The sequence below is a fragment of the Limulus polyphemus genome, unplaced genomic scaffold (genome assembly GCF_000517525.1).
Source record: "Limulus polyphemus unplaced genomic scaffold, Limulus_polyphemus-2.1.2 Scaffold289, whole genome shotgun sequence".
In the NCBI taxonomy this organism is placed as follows: domain Eukaryota; kingdom Metazoa; phylum Arthropoda; class Merostomata; order Xiphosura; family Limulidae; genus Limulus; species Limulus polyphemus.
This window is the reverse complement of record NW_013665899.1, coordinates 428,447-441,724: the sequence shown is the minus strand read 5'-3', so window position 1 is coordinate 441,724 and position 13,278 is coordinate 428,447. Positions and strand designations below refer to the sequence as shown.

The 13,278-nt window shown below is 34.4% G+C and overlaps 1 protein-coding gene across 1 annotated transcript in view; it reads right to left on the bottom strand.

The window, feature by feature from the left end:
• Positions 1-13,278, bottom strand: part of LOC106457078 (disco-interacting protein 2-like) — a 117,514-nt gene that overhangs the window by 89,894 nt on the left and 14,342 nt on the right.

Here is a 13,278-nt window from a genome sequence, read left to right as displayed (position 1 = left end):
CAGATTGTGAGTCGGGCGCCTTATCCACCTGGCCATGCCAGGCACTCTCTTCTGACGAAATCGTTCGTAGTAAATGTATCTTCACGGAATTTGGTAAACGTATAAGGTAAACCTTACAAGTCTTTTGTGCACACAAAAAATCAGATTTTCTAAATATTTTTACAAAAGATTTGTCTAATAATTTATGGAGTCAAAGTCTGACTAGTCCGAGAGCAAGGTTATTTTCATGCTAACATTCAAATACTTCATTCGTCTTGCACTTTTCAATTTTCATTTGTATAACCTCTAAAATCTCCTGAATATATATCAATTTTTCGAGTGAAATTTTTAATTTCACCTGTTATGTTTCTCTTCCTATAGGGCTTCAGTTAACGACATGCAGTGATGTTGCATTCTTAAAAACGAGTTATTTTAAACTTAGTCTTACAAAATAATAAAACCAAAGATAGCCACATACATACAAACAGAATTACTAATGCATGTCATTATAGAGTGATTGTGTATTAACAATGTTATTTAGAAATAATTATAATTATCACTAAACATTTCTACCGGTGTCAGAAATATTAAAATAAATTTAGTACATGTTACATATCAGGTGTGTGTTACCATTTATTTATTTTCAATTAATGTCCTGCAATATTATTGACTGTTTTTTGTTTTTTTAATTTACTCTAACTGTATACTGTCAGTAGGTTTCCGATGGAGCTAAATCTATTGCTATCTTGATAAAAACATTTAAAAAGTGAGCAATATCTGAATTATCTATATATCTGGAGTTATCTGTGCCTTACAGAATCTGTGGTGCTCAGAAGTCAATTATGTAATAAAATGTAGTGTTACGTACACTAACACTAACTCACTTAACACTTTCTATTCTTACATAACGCAGTTGAATTTGTTTTACCAATATTTACTATCTGAACGAGGGGCGAAGAAAACTGGCCTTTCGACCATTTTACAAGCTTATGAAGTATTAAATCACATGCTTATTGGTGTGAACATCGGGAGTTACTAAAACATATCGTTGGAATCAGACATACAGAGGCCAAGTATGCTACATTAAAACGATTTTGGAGCCAAACCACGTCGTTATAGTCATTGTCGCCACTTCTAGCCATACTATTTGACGACCGTGCATCTTCACAATAGTCCTACAGCTTAGTTTCTTTTGAAACAAGCTCCGTCGTAAAACTGTCATGTCTAGAATGCACTAGTGTTTACCTGCTTGCTTTCCATATTACATCTACTGTCTAAATGAGGGCGACGGTTTCCCAGCGCCAATTTCAACAGTCCGACAGCACAGAAATCCATAAGCACTACGTTCAGCGACTTGACTGGCATGTCTTCATATGGACATTAGAATGAATGTTCATTTCATTCTCTAGCTGGTATGTGACGATCAAACGGACATGTAGTGGAAACAACTTTTGTATGTGTGACTTGAATCGTCATTCTCTAGCTGGTATGTGACGATCAAACGGACATGTAGTGGAAACAACTTTTGTATGTGTGACTTGAATCGTCATTCTCTAGCTGGTATGTGACGGTCATACGGATATGTAGTGGAAACAACTTTTGTATGTGTGACTTGAATCGTCATTCTCTAGCTGGTATGTGACGGTCAAACGGACATGTAGTGCAAACAACTTGTGTATGTGTGACTTGAATCGTCATTCTCTAGCTGGTATGTGACGGTCAAACGGACATGTAGTGGAAACAACTTGTATGTGTGTGACTTCAATGTCATTCTCTAGCTGGTATATGATGGTCAAACGGACATGTAGTGGAAACAACTTGTATGTGTGTGACTTCAATGTCATTTTCTTGCTGGTATGTGACGGTCAAACGATAATGTAGTGGAAACAACTTGTGCATGTGTGACTTGAATGTCATTCTCTAGCTGATATGTGACGGTCAAACGGACATGTAGTGCAAACAACTTGTGTATGTGTGACTTGAATGCCATTCTCTAGCTGGTATGTGACGGTCAAACGGACATGTAGTGCAAACAACTTGTGTATGTGTGACTTGAATCGTCATTCTCTAGCTAGTATGTGACGGTCAAACGATAATGTAGTGCAAACAACTTGTGTATGTGTGACTTGAATCGTTTTCCTGATGGATATATTCTTGATCATGTTGCGTGCTGTTGCCTGGGGCACGTGGACGGTTTGCCACCGACCTTTGTGTTAGTAGAATCTCATCTAATTACAAGACAGAATTTGTTAACCACGGCTGAAGAAGAACTTTTTGAATGTCTATTACTAGACGATCATGGTGCCCCAAGTAGACCCATTATTCCTTTGTTTTCCAATGCTATTAAGTACAAAGACCATCCCCATCTTGCAAATTTCAAATCCCCAATCTGAAAACATCTCTATAATCTGATTATATGAATATTTTGCGCCGGAAAGAGATGTTATATACCATTCCCATAGACGATCAATTTTCTGTGGCATCACACTACCTACGACAGCCAATCAATGTTAAGTTGTAGTTATGATGCATTCAGTTCCATCGTTACTTTATATTAGGTGTGGTTGTCACGTGACTTTCTGATTTGCATATTCAAAATCGGTTTTAATCTAACGTAATCAACCTCTCTATGTGTAACATAATGGTGGAATTGCAAAAAACAATATAAATATGATCGCCTTTGAGTCGTTTAATTCAATTTCTCAAAAATCCTCATATACAACCGTGTCTCAACAAGGTGAATGGTCACGAAACAAGCAAAATCCCTTACTTTTAGCCTCTTTTGTATATCATATGTATAAAGGTTGAACGCGCTAAAACAATTATATAGTCTTCACTAAGTATTTGTTATATCTTACTTCTATGATTTGGTCTTTGTACCTATCATAACATTGTGTGCTGATCACACTCACAGTGCGAGACTTTTAAAAGTGAAAAGTAACTTGTATAAACATGTACAATACGTAGCGGTTATTCTGTGGCTGAATTCAACCTTTATTTTTTTTCTGGAATACAAACACGTAAAAGTCATATGCATTGTTTTGTTCGAAGATCAATCTATAGGCCTACAAGTTGTATTCTTTCTCTGAAGGCCAGAACTAGAAAAACAAAAGTCATCAATTGACATTTATAGGCCTTCAAAACCACAACTTTTTAATCGGGCACGTATTACAGGTCAGTTTGATGTCCAGTATATCATGTGTATGCAAGTAAGTTAATAGTGAAATACTTAGTTTTTGTGAAAATATATGAAGTTGGCTATAAAACATTAATGGGGCTGTTCAGCGAATTCTATTCCTGTTTTTCTTAATTGTTCGGGTGGATCTTATTTAAATTATTACTTTCAATGCGACATACAACGTATTATGTCAATGTATAGATAACACTTTATGACTTAAATTTTTAAGAAAATAAGTACAATGTTATAAATTTTGGGTAGTAAAATAACAGGGTATTTGACCAAGTATTCTTATTCATCGATGTTGGTTTGACCGTTACCCTTTCCCCACAGGTTTCAAAAGTTAATCAGGTCTAGAACTTTTTGAATGTCTATTACTAGACGATCATGGTGCCCCAAGTAGACCCATTATTCCTTTGTTTTCCAATGCTATTAAGTACAAAGACCATCCCCATCTTGCATTCCTGTTGCACAAGTTTGATCAAAATCTTGCCATATCATATCCACAAATTGGAACGAACGGACCGGGGCAAATCAACATGCCCCACTCTTCTTCGCAGTGGGGCATAATAAACTAGCCCTAGTGGATGAAAGAATAAAACAAAACTAGCTTTGCCTCTTACATACATGTAGAATATACAGCTACCACTTTGGTTCATTAAGTAAATAGTAATACTATAACACCTGCGACTCTGCTAACCAAGCATATGCTTCAGCTACTAACCCAAATGTTTATCATCTCTTTTGCCCTCTGCACTACCATTTATAAAATCAGACACTACGAAATTATCAAAGCAATCAACATAGCAAGTCAATGAGATATGAGTAAGTTTCGGTTTTATAGTGACCCTCTTGGAGACTCTCCCGAACTCAGACTTAAAAGTTTGGGAAAGGCCGGGTTAAAACATCTACCGAAGTTAACAGAGATGCGGTTTGAGTCCTTATCGCTTTCAAATTTCATTTTTTTGAAAAACAAATACTAATTTTTAACGACATCGTTAATACTGTTACAGTTGAGCAAATGGAGTTTAAAAGTAAATGAGGAACCTTTAATTGCATGCTGTGACAAGGCGTCAAAATGATCTCATGTATAGAATTATGCTGTCACTATTACTGCACGTGACAGTACGGAAAAGTGGACCGATCTTCACACACATATATACATATACGTTTTCTGATAAGATGTCACGCTATCTTGATGCTTTACGTAACATGGCAATTGTAAAAACTTTTACGTACAGCTGCTCTACATACGTTGACCTAACTAATTATTACACATAACACATCTTATGAAAATTTAAAAAGAAAAAACTTGCGAGTCATGTTAGTAATCAAGCTGAATTTGAATGAACCCTGAAAAAAACGCTTGCCGCGAATTTTGACTTTTTGACTTCGTCTAATCTTTTATACCAAAATAGGCCTTCTACAGTACTTTCACCCCATTTAATCTCCAATTACAAACCACTGAACATGAGAGTTACAACAAAATTGACCCACGAATGATCTTGAAATAGCCCGAAAAGAGTGTAATTCTATCAGTACGAATGCAAAGCACGTTCACACATACCAAACCCTTCAAAATTGCTCTTGTAGTCACACCAATTTGAGATGTCTGTCGTCAGCATTATATAACGGTACATTAAATCAATTTTCAAGCATGCACTTCTAAAGTATCTCGTAAATGAAGCAAGCGAACAAAGTAATACAAGTCAGAACAAAAGCTCTAAACCACTCTGATTCGAACATAATGACAATACGAACACATTTAGTTTTTAAACTATATGCTAATAATCCTTTTGTACAAATCGTAAAACTAACATAATACGTACAAGTTAAAATATATAAATATAAATTGTCATGGCACTTAGACTGGGCATTACTTAATAATAACTGAAATACAAAATATTGATATTCTCATATGCTCCTCCAGTTAACATAAAACTGAAAGCAGTATCAACAGTTCGGCAATTGTAAGGAGTGATCAAACGAACATCTTCTACTGGAGATTCCAAATGTATTACAAAAATCTCTGTTATTTAGTGATTACATTCATAATTCTAGCTTGTAACCAGCAAGTTAACTTCTGTAATACTTACTAATCCAAAATCAATAAAAAAAAACAATAAACGTGAATATATAGACACACATACAGTGTTCCGCAAACTGTGTTTACAAGTGTACGCTGTAGAAAGGTCAATTGAATATCTCGTGCAATAATGACGCTTGCGGTCATGAATTTTGTAAATAGCTCATACCTTTTCAACACACGTCAGACAAACAAGTCTGTAAAATTTGGTACATAGTAAAGACAAATTACGAATCGGAAAACTGAAAAACTAGTAATATCAAGCTCATAAAAAACAATAATAAAACTGTGAAACTAAATAACACGCATAACTAAAAACATTGTTACAGTAAACATTTAGTTTTCCTAAATGGATAATCATCAATAAAACAGCTTTAGCAACTGATTAATGTACAACTAATTAACGTAAAACATTATTCGTTTTTTTTTCGTACAAACACGGGTTTGAAAACAACGTATAAAGCTCTTACAATACGTTGTCTTCTGCTTTCTGCAAGTAGAATCATAATCGCCCCCCACCCCCCGTATTTAATAAATACATATGATGCAAAACAAAAATATCTAAAACAATGTCAGACAGAAATTTTATCATGACAACATGGAACTCTCGTCATACTAACGTAGCATTATTTCTTTGTTTACAGTATAATGACTCCAAACATAAACATGTAATTCTTATATTGGACACTCACGTAATTTAATTTTTTTTCGAGAAGAATGACACACAAAATGTAGTAGTTTTAAAGAATTATCTGTTCCTAGGATTTCATATGTAGTGTCAAAATGTTCGGAGTATTCTATATAAAAAAATTAATACACAGGGCAAAATCAATATGTGGCCTCCCAAACTAGAAGTTATGTGGTAAGATGTAAAGAGAATAAAACTATAATACCTTACATATTTCATGTCATCAGTTTACTGTACGAAACACACATTAAAGCTTTTCCTTTAGGTATACCTATTATACAGTATAGATGTCCCATGCGAACGCTATGTATTCAATATATTTACTATGGGTTTTTTCGGACGATATCCAAGAACGACACTGAGTACTTTCCATAACCGTATTGAATAATCATGACTGTCAAGCAAATAAATAATGAAGTCAATAATTTCACTTAATGTATATACATACTGTAATAGTTATACAGTGTGAAAAATATAATGTAAAGGTGCATATGTTTCTATAATTTTAATGCTGAACTAAATACTCTTGGTCTTTTTGAAGACAAAATAATGGTAACCAACAGTATCTACTAATAATACATACGAGATACCTGGCAAATGAATAATGCATAGTAAACAAAGATGGCAATCATATAATTAGACCCATTTACGACCTAACCTCTATCAGTATAAAAATCTGGCCCAGATGGTTTTTGAAGATCTCGTCCAATCAGCAATACAAAGATATGGTCTAACAGCAATACAAAGATCTGGTCTGGCAGCAATACAAAGATTTAGTCTGGTAGCAATACAAAGATTTAGTCTGGCAGCAATACAAAGATTTAGTCTGGCAGCAATACAAAGATTTGGTCTGGTAGCAATACAAAGATTTAGTCTGGCAGCAATACAAAGATTTAGTCTGGCAACAATATAAATATCTGGTCTGGCAGCAATACAAAGATCTGGTCTGGCAGCAATACAAAGATCTGGTCTGGCAGCAATACAAAGATTCAGTCTGGCAGCAATACAAAGATCTAGTCTGGCAGCAATACAAAGATCTAGTCTGGTAGCAATACAAAGATCTGGTTTAGCAGCAATACAAAGATCTGGTCTGGCAGCAATACAAAGATCTGGTTTAGCAGCGACTGAATATCTCGTCTGACAAAAGAAATACAAAGTCCTTTATACTAGCAATGTAAGATTTAACGTAACAGCAATACAGAGATCTAGGCTAGAAGCTACATAAAAATCTATCTAAAAGCTACATGAATTTCATATAAAGATATACTCCAAGAAACATACGAGACCAAATAAAGGTCTACAATAAATATCTCGTACAGAACCAAGAGAAACAATTGGTGCACTAGTTATACAGTGGAACAACATTAAAAACGTTGTGTACAATTATGATTATTTTTGCTGCAACTAATCCTACTCCATACGATTCTTTTATCTAGTTTCTTACATACATCCAAACTTGCTAAAAATAATTGAAAATATATTGCTCAAACAAAGCACATAAGCACAACCTTATTTTTCAAGGTAGGGGTGCAACTTCATGTGCTGGGAGAACAGCCAAAACCACAATAAACAGGCTGGTACTTACAAGTTATGAGGATATGCAATAAAGATAATTTCTTATCTTCTACTAAACTGCTCCTTCGAATTAGGGAAAAATACAAATTCTAAAAAGCAATAACCAAACTCACCGGTGGTACCGCTCATTTAAAAGTCTTGTTTCATCTGTACTTTTGAGTCGATAAAAGCAATTTCAAGTGTGAAGCAGATTTTAATGTTTTCAGTGTGAAAGTTAAAAGTAATCAGATAGTAATGAAATCATAAACGTAACTGATTAATTTCAATACAGGTTCATTTGAAATCAGTCCAATGTACAATTAATCTTTATTGTTTCTACCAACTGGTGACATATGATACAACTAGAGCTACGTGTTACTTTGTCTGCGAGATAACTCGAAAAACTGAGTAACATATTGGTTACCAAACCTAGCACATGAGATATTTATGAAATATAAAACTTCTGAGGTCAAGGATGAACAAGAAAATAAAGAAAAAAACCAACTAGGGAAACATTATACTTGTAATGGTATATCAACTGTGGAAGGTCTGAAAGTCGTCTTATGTGATTTTACCTTTATTAGAAAATTTTATAAACTTAAATTAATACGTAGCTTGAAGTCAGTCGTGTAAAATTTAAAAAAGAATATTTTGTATCAAATTTTAAAGAACTTAACAAAGCTAACAATAACATTTTTGTAATATTACAGCGACGCATAAATCATGCATAACACTATATTATCCTACATAGACATGTGTACCAAACAACGTATCAGTAACATCATACTTGGAAATATGATTACTAGAAGATTCGAATAAGACTTCAAATAACAACCTTTCTCAGTGGGTCAACCGTGAAATAAGTTGTGTTATTAATATGATACAGTCCAAGTATACAGTTTTTACGGCCGGTTTTCTTCAAGCACAACTAAGGACGTCACCTTATAACACGTCTAAATTCAACAATAGTGTAACTGTACTCATTACGCACGTTACAATTGAACCGTACAAGACGCCGACTCGTACACTAAAGTCATACGTAAAACGAATTCTGAACATCCGGAGTTTTCCTTCCATGATTTATTCCTCCAGAAAAACCTGTAAACTGTCACAGGAAGTTCAAATTACGCGTGTACTGATGAATAAAACAAATTTGGACTCCTGCAACCACAGTAATAAAACATAAGGAAGCATGACTTATGGGCGAACATTATAGAGTTTACGTATATTGTAGATTAGGAATTCGTTTTCAAATTATTCTTTTTTATTTTCTTTTTTACGTAGATTACAGGCCTACAAATGAATACTAATCTCAGATCACTATTTATATACTCTGCTTCTTGGGAGCCAAAACTCCTTTTTGCTATACTGTTCATCACATTAGACTTATGTAAATATGGCAGTGTCGTGTCTACAAGATAAATACAATAGTTAGCTACATACTGCAGACGACCGGGAAGATTATTTTATCAAGACAAGATCAGATACATAATGCATATACTTGTTTCATTCTGACAGATTACTACGCTTTCATATTAAACATCAGACCTACACTGATACTTTTATAAAATGTTTCTTTAAATATATTTTTCAAGTCTCTGGTATTTTAGTTAGACATTTAACTTCTTCTTAAAACGAAAATATGCATAGCACGAAAATACGGAGTACGAAAATGCTCTATCTCCAATAGAAAAAAAAATCCACATGACAAGGCGTGTCAAGCTTTCACTTACAAGATTTAAAAATAACTCGTAAAAAAGATGAATTCCTGCATAAGTATTATGGATATATCTGTACAGCTATTCTCGTCTATGACACCTATCTCTCATCTATTAGTCCTGACAATCTGGCCCAGCAATTAGCTCTTACTGTGAACCTGCTCACGAAGATTAGCAGCTTCTGACACTAATGGCTGTCAATTTTACAATTTCAAATTACTTCCGGAAAAATTTATTTGATGACCTTCTTAACATTAAGACAATCTTAACCTATAGCGATGTCTATGTTTTACTCGGAAATAATATTAGTGATAGAAACAAAACCGTGATTAATTTAAGATAACACCAGAACAAATTATAATTATAAGTACTTATATAAGATGTGCACCAGAGCATGAAATGACTCCAGTAATTTATTTGGAACAATGGCCAGTAAAACTTCGTCGACATAAAGTTTAAAAATAAAGCTAGACGTGTTTGTTATGTTACTACAGTGTATAACCTTGTGCTAATTCACCTCATTAGAAGTCTGAACTATACGATGTTACGACAATAACATATAAAAATCATGTCAGTAAAACTTAAAAAATGCACCTCAAGAAACAGGAAATGATGTTATTTTCCTTAGTTAAAAGCACAGGTGGACCAAGTTGTGTTTCTTTTCAACTTTAATTTGTATATGCCAATTTACGAAAGATAAAAATAAGACGTTATAAAAGCAAGACGTGGAACTCAAGGACCTGTTTATATACAGTACGTCATATCAGAGTTGAAGAGATGTTTCCAAGACTCTTTGGACTCTTGCATAAATAACATAACAATGTTGTTTGTACGTTTGTATGCGCAATGAGATATATCGTAACTGCTCTTTGGGAATAAGCAGGGTATACTTCTTAAAGCATCATCCTTGAATAAACATGCCCCTCGTATCAGTATCCTTAAGTGAGATAAATAAGTTCAACATACAACTAGAGATTTCATGAGAACTTTCTTATATTATGAAATAAGAATATAGAATATAATGTTCAAGTGACCTGACAATATAATAATTCACTTGGTATGTTAAAAGCATGGAGAGAAAAATGAATTACGGATTGAGTTATATTTCTTTTTCAAAACAGCTACGATGGTAGAGTAATATTATCTCCTTATATCCTATAGGGAAAGTGGTTGACCGTAACTACAGTGCTGCCCCCCCCCCCCAGTAGCATAGCGATATGTCTGCGAAGTTTCACCACTAGAAACCGTGTTTCGATACCGGTGGTGGGCAGAGCACAGATGGATAGCCCTTTGTGCTTAATAACAAACAACAATAACTATAGTGTATGTATAGCCCTGGTTACAGTAGGCGGCCCATGACCCACATGACCGGCCCCACGATATTTGATGCTTGGATAATATCACTCTCTGTGGCTGTTTGAGAACTTTTCTTCACAGACTATTTATAAAATTATATTCAACAATTGAGTATGTAATAAGTTAGCTGTTTGTAGTTTGTTTTTTCAGAATAGTAATTTTTCTTTGTTGTTAAAGTTGCACATCCGTAACACAAATAACTCGCATCAGTTAGAGGCTTCTGGTTACAAAAAATAACTAGGAACCAAGCGGCGTGTTACAAGAATGCTTGAGAGAAACTTCACAGTGTGTACGAAAATATTGTATTAAAACGATCACATTATAATCATTATAAGTAAGACAGTTTGAACAATATCTTCAATTTAGCTCATTACTTGGTATATTTCTAGTTATGATCCATATAGGTAGCTTGCTTTGATCAGAAGTTAATATCAAATATATTTGGGGAGCGCTTGTTTTTAACATTTTATATTTGACTAGACACCACCTAGATACATATTCTCATATATTCCAAGCCTTTAGTGTTTGTTGAATTTCGCGCAAAGCTACTTGAGAATAGCACTCTCATTGCTTGTTTGTTTTTTGAATTTCGCGCAAAGCTACACGAGGGCTATCTGCGCTAGCCGTCCCTAATTTAGCAGTGTAAGACTAGAGAGAAGGAAGCTAGTCATCACCACCCACTGTCAATCATGGGATATTGTAATCGAATAATGGGATTTGACTGTCATCTTATAAAGCTCACACAAACCCATGTGCAAAGCGCATTTCTTTTCTTCAGGTAACGGGACACAAACCACCGAACCTTGGCTACACGTGCGATACGCTAACCGCTCGACTGCGCTCGGTCATAATGTTTATTTTTTGCGCAATGCTACACAAAAGGTTATATGTGCTCTGTCCGCCGTGGGGAATCGAGCCCCGGATTTTAGTGTCGTAAATCCGCGAACTTATTGTTGACCCACCGACGGATACGATCTGAGAATCATAAATACAGAATTCTGATCTTAATATTATTATTAATTTCTTCAATTAAACTTTTTTCTTGTACCACTACAAAAAAGGCCACGTTTTATTAAGTAAGTTGAGGCACTTTTTTTTTTCGCGGATCGATATCTGTGTACCTGTGTTATGTGACAATATCTTATATTCATTACTTTTAATTAAACTTTATACACACACACAGAAATAATAGCATTGTTCGTGCATATTTTAACATAACATGGTTGTCATGTTTCTTATAAATTAATGCAAAGTGTTTTACTGGCAGGACTGAAAGTGTCAAACGCTTTAGCTTTACTTTAACTTATCATCGAATCCCGGGAGGTGGAGGTGTTTGGATTTCACAATATTGAATTTTGAAAATGTGGCCATAGTTGTAGCTTCGTTTTACCATTGTATATAATTCTCTTTCTAAACAAATTTGTGTTGATAAAATAAGGATTGCAACTACTAATAGGGGCCATTTACATACAAACAGACTGTAAGAATACAAGTACACAGAGATGATGAACAGTAAACAGGTAAACGTTGCACATGAGCACCAACATGTTATAGATTCTTCATGCGGAAACCCAATTAAATCCCTACCCACAAAATAAAATCAAAAACTAGAAATATAAATGTCATGTCCCAAACGTGTTGAACTCCACATCCACCAATACTCTCCAAACCGGGGAGTCAACATTTTAGGAATATTATTATCAGTTTCCTAACGAGGTTTCTTCTTAACAGAGGGGGGCGGGGGCCAATATTCTAATAAATCTAAAAGGTCCACTATTTTCTGATATTTTAAAAAATAAACACTTGACTTTAATGTAAATCACTTAAATTCTTTGTTAAGAAAGTGCACTTTTTTTTTCGAAAAAATAACCCCCCCCCCACCCACACACACACATACACAGCAGTGTTGGCTACGCCTCTCCAGTTTTCAATTACAAGAACCAACTTCACACACATTGGGATCTGAGTCCATTTTTTAAAAGTACGTTCACTCACTAGATTAATGTACCAGAAGTTTTGCCCTTTTCTATCGAAATACTACTATATGTAGTAATTAGAATAATCAAGAGGAGGTTTGGGTAAATCTGCTAATCCCATAATATATAATGCACTTACCTACACAAACACGTGGAATACTTGGTCATTTCAGATGAAAATTCCCTACCCTCACCATAATGTAACAGGTGGTTGCTTGTTTCATAAACATGACACGCAAGCTTTCGACTATACTTGAGGGTTAGAAACATATTTCATGAAAATTTGAAACAGTGTACTCTGAAGATTATATTGTCGTCGTTCTGAATATTCATCGACGATTTTTGTTGATAGAAAACATTGTCTTTTAGTTAATCTAAGTCAGTAACTCATTTTCTACTGTCAAAACAGTCTTTCAGTTAATCTAAGTCAGTAACTCATTTTCTACTGTCAAAACAGTCTTTCAGTTAATCTAAGTCAGTAACTCATTTTCTACTGTCAAAACAGTCTTTCAATTAATCTAAGTCAGTAACTCATTTTCACTGTCAAAACAGTGTCTTTTAGTTAATCTAAGTCAGTAACTCATTTTCTACTGTCAAAACAGTCTTTCAATTAATCTAAGTCAGTAACTCATTTTCTACTGTCAAAACAGTCTTTCAATTAATCTAAGTCAGTAACTCATTTTCTACTGTCAAAACAGTCTTTCAATTAATCTAAGTTAGTACCTCATTTTACTGTCAAAACA